Consider the following 12,455-nt stretch of genomic DNA (forward strand, 5'->3'; position numbering starts at 1 on the left):
TGTTCATGAAACGAGGTCTGAATGCCACGTTGCGCGGGAGAATGTGAAAAGTGTTCATATGTAGTAAAAACCTGAGAAATCCTCCCGTTTTCGTCATTTTCTATTTAATCGACTAATTGCCAGATCTGCAAGCTTATGTCGCGTGCTGCGTTATGCGGAGACAGTCAAAGCATCACAGTAGAACACAGATGAAGCTTCTCTGTTGGTGTAATCAGCGAGAAAGAACCAGTAATAAGTTGTACAATTCAAATTTTAGTTATCATTTATTGACTTATTAGCCTGCTTTGGTACCTTGGACATGAGCTAGGGCCTTAAGATTTTGCATGAAACGCGGTCTGGACGCCACGTTGCACGGGATGATGTGAAAAGTGTCCATTTGTAGTAAAAACCTGACAAATCCGACCGTTTTCTTCATTTGCTGTCGAATCGACTTATTGGCAGATCGTCACATCGGCCGCTTTACGCTCTGAGACGGTTAAATTTATAGTCTGCAAACTTATGTCGCCTGCTGCGGTTTGCGGAGACACTAAAAGCACCACAGTAGAAGACAGAAAAAGGTGTTAAGAAGATGTATTCGGCCAGTAAGAAGCAGTACAATTCAAGTTTTAGTTATAGATTACTGACTTATTAGCCGGCTTTGGTGCCTTGGACATGATCGAGGACCTCAAGCTTTTGCATCAAACGAGGTCTGAACGTCACGTTGCACGGGGAAATGTGAAACGTGTTAATATATATTAAAATCCAAAGAAAACCTTTCGCATTTATTTAAGTTCCTTTAGTACAATAAGAATCTGTTAAAAAACTGACTACAATAATCATAATCTTGCTGTACAAGGGAAGTAGCTACTATTATTAACAGTATTTATCAACAGCAAATAAAACAAAAGGTAAAACAGAAAGATTATCAAACGTCACAGTAACGAAACTGAAAACAGTTCGCGACAATTTCTTCTGAAATTATTTCACCAGGAAACAACAAGAACACCGATTGAAGACTACTAAAGTTCCAAAATAAACCACTATACACAAACAACTAATTAGTACTTAGCTTTGGATGCGCCGCTACAGCTGCAACTGGTCAGCGCGGAATGTAAACACAGGTAAGAAGTTAAGTTGCTCGATACGAAACACTCGCAAATATCAGGTCACAACCCAAGAAAGGCGGAGGTGAATGAAGAAACCATTAATAAGTATCTTATATAGTAAATATTATCACAAAAACCGTTAAAATATGTATCTGAAACCTATAAATGTATGAAAACTTAAAGAGCGACTTCACACGCACTCACGCGCCTAATCGTAATGCCAGATCGTCGCAGTGCAGCTTTGCTCACGGAACTGTTTACATATACATCTGGAAACTTACGTCATGTGCTGAGGTATGCGGTCGCACCACAAACAACAAAATAGGAGCTTCTCATTTGATGCAATCGGCAGGTAAGAAGTAGTACTACTCAAGTTTTAGGTATCGAAAATTCAACTGTAGGCCGGTTCTGGTGTCTTGCAGTTGATAGAGGACCTTGGAACATGCCTGTCTTTTTACCCCCCTCCCCCCTCGTAAGATGACTGTCTACGTACACCCGCCACCCCCCCCCCCCCCCCCTCGTAATATCTCTGCCTACCTACTCACGCCTTCTGAAAATGTGTGTCTACCCACTTCCCCCTCAGAAGATGACTCTCTACTTATCCCCCCAACCGGAAAACGTCAGTTTTCCCACCCCCTCCCCCCTCAGAAGATGACTGTCTACCTACACACCCTCGGAAGATACCTGTCTACTTAACCCCCCCCCCCCTCGTTTGGAGCATGTCTGCCTACCTACCAGCCTCTCAAAATATGTCTTTCTATCTACATCCCCCACCCCCCTCAGAAGATCACTCTCTACCTACTCCGCACGTGGATGATGCCTGTCTCCCTAACCCACCCTTCAGAAGATGTTTGCCTACATACCCCTTCTTGGAAGATGTCTGTCTACCTACACACCTTTGGAAGAGGCCTGTCTACCTACCCCCTCCCCACCCCTTGGAAGATGTCTGCCCAGCTACCCTCCATCTAAGAAAATATTTGTCTACATACACCCCCTTCGGAAAATGTCTGTCTACCTACTACTGCTCTGATGATGTCTGTCTCCCTACCCCACCCTTCAGAAGATGTCTGCCTACCTTCTACTCCATGGAAGATGTCTCTATACATACCACCTACCGGGTGATGTTTGTCTACTCGCCCCCCCCCCCCACCCCATAACATGCCAATCTAACATCCCCCCCTGTGAAGATGCCTATCTATCGCCTAGCTCGGAAGCTACCCCAACTCAGAAGATTCCTATCTACCTGCACTTGGAAGATGACTATCTCTCCATCACCTTCAGAAGACTCTTATCTACCCCCTCAGAAGATGGCTGTCTACATACCCCACCCTCAGAATATGACTGTCTCTGATCTCCCACCCTATCTGTCTGTCTACCATTCTCACACATCGAGAGAGGTGGTACAGTGGTTAGCACACTGGACTCGCATTCGGGAGGACGACGGTTCAATCCCGTCTCCGGCCATCCTGATTTAGGTTTTTCGTGATTACCCTAAATCGTTTCAGGCAAATGCCGGGATGGTTCCTCTGAAAGGGCACGGCCAATTTCTTTCCCAATCCTTCCCTAACCCGAGCTTGCGCTCCGTCTCTAATGACCTCGTTGTTGACGAGACATTAAACACTAACCACCACCACCACCATTCTCACAATCAGAAACTGTCTGTCTACCTACCTCCCCCCCCCCCCGAAGATGTCTGCATATCTTCCTAGGTACCGCCATTTAGAAGGTGTCTGCCTACCTACACCACTTCAAAAGATGTGTAACTGACTACCCCACCTCCGAAGATCTCTGTCAAACCCTCCTCCCATCCCTGGAGGATGTATGTGTGCAGACCCCCCTCTTGGAAGACATTTGACAACCGAAAAAACCGCTTTGGAAGATGTATGACTTCCTACCACTACCCTCGGAAGGTGTATGTCTACCTAGCACCCCCTCGAAGATGCCTGTCTATCTACCGAACCACGGTATATGCCTGCCTCACCCTGTCAGAATATGTCTGTCTACATACCCCACATGGAAGATGTCTGTCTACTTACCCCCCCCCCCCCCCCTTGGAAGATGTTTGTCTACCTAGCCCCTCTTGGAAGATGTCTGCCCACATAAACACACACTCGGAATATGTATGACTAGCCACCACTCCCCTCGGAACATGTATGTCTACCTACCCCACCTCCGGACATGTCTCTCTACCTACGCCCCCACTCATAAGTTGTGTGTCTACCAACCCGCCATTTGAAGATGTCTGTCAACCTGGCCCTCCCTCAGAAAATGTCTGTCTACCTGCCCACCTTGGAATATTTATGTCTACCAAAACCTGGAGGATGTCTGTCTACCCAACACCCCCTCAGAAGATGATTGTCTACCTACCCCCGGAAGATTTCAGTCTACCTGCACCCCCTCACTTCTGAAAGATGCCTGTCAATCAACCCCTCCAACAGAAAATGTCTGTCTACCTACCGTCCCTCGAAAGTTGTATGTCTACCACCCCTCCTCGGGAGATGTCTGTCTACCTACCCCCCTTCAGAAGATGTCTATCTACCTACCCCCCATCCCCTCGGTAAATGCCTGTCTACCCAACCCCCTCTCGGGAAAAGTATGTCTACCTATCCCCACTCGGAAGATGGCAGTCTACCTACCACCTCCCTCGGAATATGTCTGTATATCGAACCCGACCTCGGAATATGATTTTCCACCTAATGCATGGGAGATGTCAGTCCACCTGCACCCCACTTTGTAAAATGCCTGTCTACTTTCCACCCCTTTGGAAGATGTCTATCATCCCACCTCGGAAGATGTCTGTCTACCTACCCCCCTCTGAACATGATTGCCTACTGAACCACAACTCAGAAGATGATTGTCTACTGACCACCCAGAAGATGGAAGCCTACCTGCCCCCTCCCACTACAACAGAAGATGACCATCCATCTAACCCCCTTAGTGGATGTCTGTTCATCTCCCCCCCCCCCCTTGGAGGACTTTGTCCTCCTACCCCCTCGGAAGATGTATGTATTCCATTCGCCCCTCAGAAGAGGTCTATCTTCCAACCCCCCTCAGAAGATTTTTGTCTACCTACCCTGCCTTGGTATATGTATGTCTTCCTACACCCCCTCATACGATGTCTGCATACCTACCCCCCTCGGAAGAAGTCTATCATCCCTCTGTTAGAGAATTTCTGTCTACCTTGCCCCCCCCCCCTCGGAAGATATATGTCTTCATATCCTCTACCCTTGGTGCCTACATACTCAACCTCAGAAGATGTCTACCAACCTACCCCACCTTATAAGAAATCTTTCTACCTACCCCCCCCCCCCTTATAATATGTGTGTCTACCACCTCATGGAGGATGTATGTCTACTCCCCCCCCCCCCTCGTAAAATGTCTATCTTTCCCAGTTGGAAAGATGTCTATCATCCCACTCTTAGAAGGTGTCTGTCTACCTGTCCTCCCACTCTGAAGATGTCTGTGTACCTACCCTCCCTCAGGAGATATCGGTCTAATTGCCCACCGGGACTATGTCTATCTACATACTCTCAGCCTTGGAAAATACGTGCCTACCTACCCCACCCCCTGTAAGATATCTGTCTACCTACAACCTGCCCTCGGATACTGTCTGTCTACATACACCCTCTAATAAGATGTCTGTCTACATACCCCACACTGTCTGTCTTCCTACCCCAACCATCCTCGGAAGATGTTTGTCTACCTACCCCTCCTTGGAAAATGCCTGTCTACCTAAATCTCGCTTGGAAAATATCTGTCTACCTACCCCCCATCCTTGGAAGGTGTCTGTCCACCAACTCTCCTGTCGAAAGATGTATGGCTACCCAACCCCCCTCAGAAGATGTCTGTCTATCTATCTGCCTGTGGAATGTGTATGTCTACCTAACTCCCTTAGACAATGTCAGTCTACATACCCCCCTCGGAAGATACCTGTCTACCAATACTCTTCCCTATACATGCCAAAACTAATAAGATAGCTGCCAACCTAACCCACCTCAGAAGGTCTCTGTTTATGCACACAAACTGAACATGTATGTCTATCTACCCCCCAGAAGTTGTCTGTCTACCTGCCCCCTCAGAAAATGTCAGTCGACCTACCCCCCCTTGGAAGATTTCTGTCTACCTATAACACCTCACGGAAAATATCTGTCTACCAGCCCCCTCTCAGAAGATGTCTGTCTACCTACCACCCCCTCAGAAGTAGTATATCTATCTACCGTACCCTTGGAACATGTCTACCTACCCCCCCCCCCCTCCCAGTCAGCAGTTGTCTGTCCACCACCTACATAAGTTGTCTATCTACACCCCCTCGGAAGATGTCTGTCCAATACACCACCCTCAGAAGATATCTGTCCTACCCCTCTCGAAAATGTTAGTCTACCTACACCCCAGATAATGAATGTCTACCAACCCCACCTCGGAAGATGTTTGTCTCCCTACCCCATGGAAGATGTGTTTACCTACCACCACTCGTAGTATGTGTGTCTACCTACCCCCATTGGAAAATATCGGTCTACCAACTGCCCTTGAAGATGTATGCCTACATATCCAACACCCTCGGAAGACGTCTGGCTACCTAGCTCCCCCCCACGAAGATATCTGCCTTCATACCCACTTCTCTTGGAAGATGTCTGTCAACGGACCCAAATTCAGAAAACGACTGCCTACCTACCCCACCTCAAAAGATGTCTGCCTACCAACCACCCCTCGGAATATGTATGTCTACCTACACTCATTCGGAATATTGCTTTCTACCACCCCTCCCTCTGAACATGTCTATCTACCTACCTCCCTCAGAACATGTCTATCTACCAACATCCCCCACCTCTTATGAAGTCTCTCTCACTACCCCCCCCCCCTTCGAAAGTGACACCCTACCTACCATCCTCAGGAAATGTCAGTCTTCCTACTCCCCATACCTCAGAAGGTGTGTCTAACTATCCCCATGGACAATGTCTGTCTACATACCCCTAGCCTCAGAAAATACTTGTCTAACTACACCCCTCAGATTATTTCTGTCTACCTACAACCCAGCCTCGGATAATGTCTGTCTACCTACCCCCTCACTAATTGTCTCTCTACCTAAGCTACCTTAGAAGATATCTGTCTACATATCCCTCATCCTCTGAAGCTGTATGTCTACTACCCCTGCTCAGAAGATGTCTGTCTACTTAAAAACCCCTCAGAACATGTCTGTCTAACAACCCCCCCCAGTTGTCTGTCTACCTACCCCCTTGAAGATGTCTGTCTACCTACCCCCAGTAAAATGTCTCTGTACCCAGCTTCCCCTCAGAAGATGATTGTCTACCTACCCCCATACAGAAGATGCACCCCTTTCAGAAAATGTCTGTCTACCTACCCCATCCACACACGGAAGATTCCTATCTACCCACTTTGGACAATGCCTTTCTACCCCAACTCAGAAATGTCTATCTACTACCATCTCAGAAGATGTCTGTCTACCTACCCCCCATTGAATATATCTGCCTACCCAACCCATCTTTGGAAGATGATTGGCTACCTACCCCAAGGAAGATGTCAGGCAACCTGCCCGCTCACTTAACAAGATGCCTACCTCCCCCTTGGAAGTGGTCTATTTTCCACCACTCAGAAGATGTCTGTCTAACTACCCCCTCTGAATGTATATGTCTATCAACTATGTCTGTTTACCTACTCCCATAAGATGTCTATCATCCCCCTCAGAAGGTATCTTCCTATATACTCCCTCCCCTTGGAAGATGTCTGTCTACATACCCAAACTAAGATGATGTCTGGCAATCTACTCCCCCACAGAAGATGTCTGTCTACCTACCACCCTTGGAACATCTATGTCTTTCTACTCCCCGGAAGATGTCTGTCAGTCTGCCCAACTTGGAAAATGTCTGTCTACGTGCCCTCCTTCGGAAGATGTCTATCATCCCCAGCCTCAGAAGAATTATGTCTATTTGTCCCGCACCAACAGTAGATGTCTGTGTACCTACCCCCTAAAGAAGAAGTCTGTTTACCAACCCCCCTTCAGGAGATTCTCAAACCACCCACCAGGAAAGTCTCTGTCTACCTATCCCTCCCCCCCCCCCTTTGGGAGATATGTGTCTACCTACAACACAACTCGGTAAATGTCTGTCTACCTACCCCTCAGAAGATGTCTGTTTATCCACACCTCCACAGATGATGTCTATCTACCTACCCCCTGCCCCCATCCTCCGAGGATGTCTGTCTTCCTACACCCTCAGAAGATGTCTGTCTACCTACCCCCCTTGGAAGAAGTTGGTCTACTTACCCCTCTAGATGATGTCTGTCTACGTACGCCCCTCAGAAGATGGCTGTCTACCAATCCACCAATGGGAGATGTCTGTCTACCAACCCCCTCGAAAGGTGCCTTTGTGCCTACCCTCTCAGAAGATTGTCTACCTACGAACACTCAGTAAATGTATGTATACCTACCCCCCCACCCCTTGGTAATTTCTGTCTACATACCACTCCCTTGCAAGATGTCTGTGTACCTACTCCCTCTTGAAAGATATCTGTTTACCTACATCTTCTGTGGGGAGGTAGGAAGACACACATCTTCCGCGAGGGGTAGGTAGACAGACATATTCCAAAGCAGGGTACATGGTCAGACATCTTCTGAAGGGTGGTAGGTAGACAGACATCCTCCAAGAGGGGGGGGGAGACATTTTCTGTGGTGATAATGGTAGACAAACAATTCCAAGGAGGGGTAGTTAGACAGTCATCTTCTGAGTGGTTGTTTCTTAGTCAGACGTCTTCAAGGGGGAGGATTGGTAGACCGACAGTTTCCAAGGGGGGAGACATTTTTCGATTGGGGCGTAATAGGTAAACAGATATCCTTTGAGAGGGAGGTAGACATTTTCTGGGGGGGGGGGAGATATTTTCGAGAGGGGAGAGTAGATTGACATCTTCTGGGAGGGGGGAGATAGTATTCTTCCATGGGGGGAGGTGAGTTGTCAGACATCTTCAAAGGTTGGGGGGGGGGGGGGGTCGGTAGACAGACATCTTCCAAGAAATGTCAGTAAGTAGACAGACATCTTCTGTGGGAAGTGATGGTATGTACACTTACATCTTCTGATGGGTTCGGGTAGATAAACAGGCATCTTTCATGATGGGGGGATAGAGCTCCTCGAAGATGGGGTGTAGATGTCTTTGGCAAGGAGGGTAGATAGACATATTCCGAGAGGGGGTTAGATAGATTTCTTCCATAGCGGGGATAGATAGACTTGTCCCGAGTTTGTGAGGTAGACAGACATACAGACATCTTCCTAGAATTTGGAGGTAGACAAACATATTCAGAATGGGCAGTAGACACATTCCAAATGAAGGGAGGCTGTAGAAATCTTCTGAGTCTAGGATAAATGTTCTCTGAGAGGAGGGGCTAGATGGAAATCTTAACAGGGGTGGGGTAGGTAGTCAGACATATTCTGAGAGGAGGGGGTTGATAGACAGGCATCTTTCATGAGGTGAGTTATAGACATCCGCCTGGGGGATAGACATCTTCTGAGGTGGGGATAGGTATCTTCCAGTGGGTGTAGATATCTGTGGGTTGGGTAGATAGACATCTTCTGAGGTGTTGGTTGATAGTCACCTTCCTAGTGGAGGGATACAGATATTTTCCGCCTGGGCTGGGTAGATAATCTTCTGAAGGGGGGTAGACGTCTTCCAAGGGGGGGTAGAGAGACAGCTTCTGAGGGGGGTAGATAGACATTTTCCAAGGATGGGGGCAGATACACATCTTCTGAGGGGGTAGATACACCTCTTCCGAGGAAGGTATGGATAGATAATCTTATGAGGTGGGTGTTGGTAGGCATCAGCTGAAGGGGGCTAGATTGGCATCTTCCGATGTGGAAGGGTTTAGGTAGGCATTTTTAGAGGGAGGGATTTATTCCCAGGGGTTTAGATAGGCATCTTCCAAGTGGGTGTATAATGACATCTCAGAGAGGGGGTAGACAAAATCTTCCGAGAGGGGGTAGGTAGAAAGACATCTTTCGATGGGAGAGTAGGTAAGCAGACATCTTTTGAGTGGGGTTGGTAAACTGACATCTTCCAAAGGGGCAAGGTAGACATATAGTTTCTGAGGGTGGGGCATAGGTAGACTGACACTTTCCGATGTGTGGTAAGTAGAATTACATCTTCTGAAGTGATGGGGTAGGTAGACAGACGTTTTCCGAAGGGGTGTAGGTATACAAACATATACCTATGGGGAAGGTAGACAGACATGTCCCGAGTGGTGGTAGGTAGACAGCCATCTTCCAGTTGGGTAGGTACACAGACATCATCCAAGGAGGTTAGAAGGACAGACATTTTCCATGTGGGGGTTGGTAGACATAAATCATCTGAGGGGGGAGAGACATCTTTTGAGGGGAGGGTACATAGACGGACGTCTTCAGAGAGGAGGTAGTCATCCTCGGAGAGGGAGATAGTCATCCTCCGAGAGGGGGAGTAGATGTCTTCCAAGATGGGAGGCAGTTGTACATCTTCCACTGGTCTTAGCTAGGCAGACATCTTCTGAGGGAGGGTATGTAGACAGACATCTTCTGAGGGGGATAACGTCGACAGTCATCTTCTGATCGGGGTGGGTGGGTAGACACACATCTTCCGAGTGGTGGTAGGTATGGAGACGTCTTCTGAGGCTGGATTCGGTAGACAGGCAACTTCCAAGGGGGGGTGTTGGAAGACAGATATTTTTCAAGGGGTGGGAAACATCTTCTAAAGGATGCAGTTTGGTAAGCAGTATCCTCCGAGAGGGGTCTAGACATTCTGTGAGGGGGATAACGTCGACAGTCATCTTCTGATTGGGGGGGGGGGGGGGGGTAGGTAGAAAGACATCTTCCGAGGAGTGTTAGGTATGGAGACATCTTCTGAGCCTGGGTGCGGTAGAAAGACATCTTCCAAGGGGTGGAGGGGGGTGTTGGAAGACAGACATCTTCCAAGGGGTGGGAAGCACCTTCTAAAGGATGCAGTTTGGTAGACAGACATCCTACGAGAGAGGATGTAGACATTCTCAGATGGGGAGTGTATATCTTCTGAGAGGAGTGGTAGATTGACATCTTCCGAGAGGGGGGAGATACTTTTCTTCCATGGCGGCAATAGATAGATATCTTCCGAGAGGAGGTACATAGATAGACATGTTTAAATGTGTGGTGAATGTACACAGACAACTTTCGAGAAGGGGGGTAGGTATACAGACATCCTCAGAGGGGGTGGGTTGGGAGACAGACATCTTCCGAGATAGGGATAAGATAGAGACAAATCATTCAAGGTGTGGTAGATAAATATACATATTCTGAGGGGTTTAGGTAAACATTCATATTATGACGGGTTGTGGGTGTAGGTAGACAGAAACCATCCGAGGAGGGGTATTTAGGCAGATAATGTCTGAGAGGGTTTATGTAGACTGGCATCTTCTGAGGGGTTGTAGGAGGACAGATATCTTCCAAGTGGAGGGTTGGTAGACAGACATCTTCAGATGTGGGGTGGGGTAGGTAGCCAGACATCTTCCAATAGGGGGTTGGTAGGCAGACATATCATGTGAGGGGATGGTTTAGACAGCCTTCTTCTGATGGGTGGGTGGGTAGACTGACATCTTCCATGATGGGGCGTAGGCAGAGAGACATTGTCCGAGGCAGGGTGACTATAGACATTTTTCGAGAGGGGGGGTAGTTAGACAGACTTCTTCTGGGGGGTTGTAGGTAAACTGACCTCTTCAGAGGGGTGGCGTAGAATGACATTTGCCAAGAGGGGTAGGTAGAGAGACATTTTCCGATGGTGGAAAGTAGACAACATCTTCTGATGAGTGTAGGTAGACAGACATCTTCCGAGGGGGATGTGTAGGTGGACATACATCTTCCGATGGTTGGTGGGTACATAGACAGACATATTCCAGTGGGTGCGGTAGGTAGACAAACATCTTCCAAGTGCGGGCGTCGTAGACAGATATCATACAAAAGTTCATGTAGGTAGACACACATCTTCTGAGGGGGTGTAGGGAGACAGACATTTTCCGAGGGGTGTACATAGACATACATTTTCCACGTGGGGTCTAGGTAGACAGACATCTTCAGATGAGGGGGTAATAAGACAATCATCTTCTGGCGTAGGCTGACAGACATATTCAGAAGTATGGGTTGGTAGACAATACTTTATGACTGGAGGGATGTAGAGAGACATCTTCCAAGGGGTGTAAGTAGGTAGACAGACCTCTTCTGTTGTGGGATTTATGGGTAGGCAGACATCTTCCGAAGCAGAGGTGTTGGTAAACAGACAATTATCATGGACAGGGTTAGGTAGGCAGACATCTTCCCAGTGAAGTTTTGTAGACAGACATCTTCCAACGAGGGGTTAGGTAGACTGACACCTTCTGAGGCAGGGTAGGTAGATAGTCATCTTTGGAGGAGTGTTTGGTATACAGACATCTTCCGAACGGGTGTAGGTATACAGACATATACCTAAGGGGGAGGTAGACAGACATCATGGGAGTGGGGGTACGTAGTCAGACAGGTGGGTAGGTATACAGACATCTTCTGAGTGGGATTAGGAGGACAGACATTTTCCATTTGAGGGTTGATAGACTTACATCATCTGAGGGAGGAGAAATATCTTTTGAGAGGAGGGTATGTAGACAGACATTTCAGAGAGAGGGTAGACATCATCCGAGAGGGAGGTAGTCATCCTCCAACACAGGGGTAGATATCTTCCAAGAGGGGTGTAAATAAATATCTTCCAAGATGCGAGGTAGATGGACCTCTTCCGAGGGTTTTAGGTAGGCAGACATGTTCCGAGGTGTGGCATGTAGACATACACCTTCTGAGGGGAATAAGGTAGACAGTCATCTTCTTATGGGAAATGGGTAGGTAGACAGACATATTCCAAGGGAGGGGGGGGGGGTAGGTAAGGAGGAGATATATTCTGAGGGTGAGTTCAGTACTCAGACATCTTCTGAGGGGTGTTCATGGTAGACAGACATCTTTCAAAGGGGGGGAGACATCTTCCAAAGTATGCGTTTTGGTATACAGACATCCTCCAAGAGGGGTGTGGACATTCTCTGATGTGGGAGTAGATATCTTCCCAGAGGAGTGGTAGTTTAACAACTTCCGAGAGGGGGGGGTTGGGTAGGCAGACAGATATCCTCAGAGGTAGGGGTAGGGAGACAGATATCTCCCACAGGAGGGATAAAATCGAATCATTTGAAGGGGGTAGATAGGCATACATCTTCTGAGGGGTTTAGGTAGACATTCATCTTATGACAGGGGAAGGGGGTAGGTAGACAGATCATGCGGGGGGGGGGGGGGGGATATGTAGACAGATATCTTACGAGAGGGGGGTAGTTAGGCAGACATATTCTGAAGAGTTGTAGGA

Source organism: Schistocerca gregaria, unplaced genomic scaffold (genome assembly GCF_023897955.1).
Source record: "Schistocerca gregaria isolate iqSchGreg1 unplaced genomic scaffold, iqSchGreg1.2 ptg000492l, whole genome shotgun sequence".
NCBI lineage: Eukaryota > Metazoa > Arthropoda > Insecta > Orthoptera > Acrididae > Schistocerca > Schistocerca gregaria.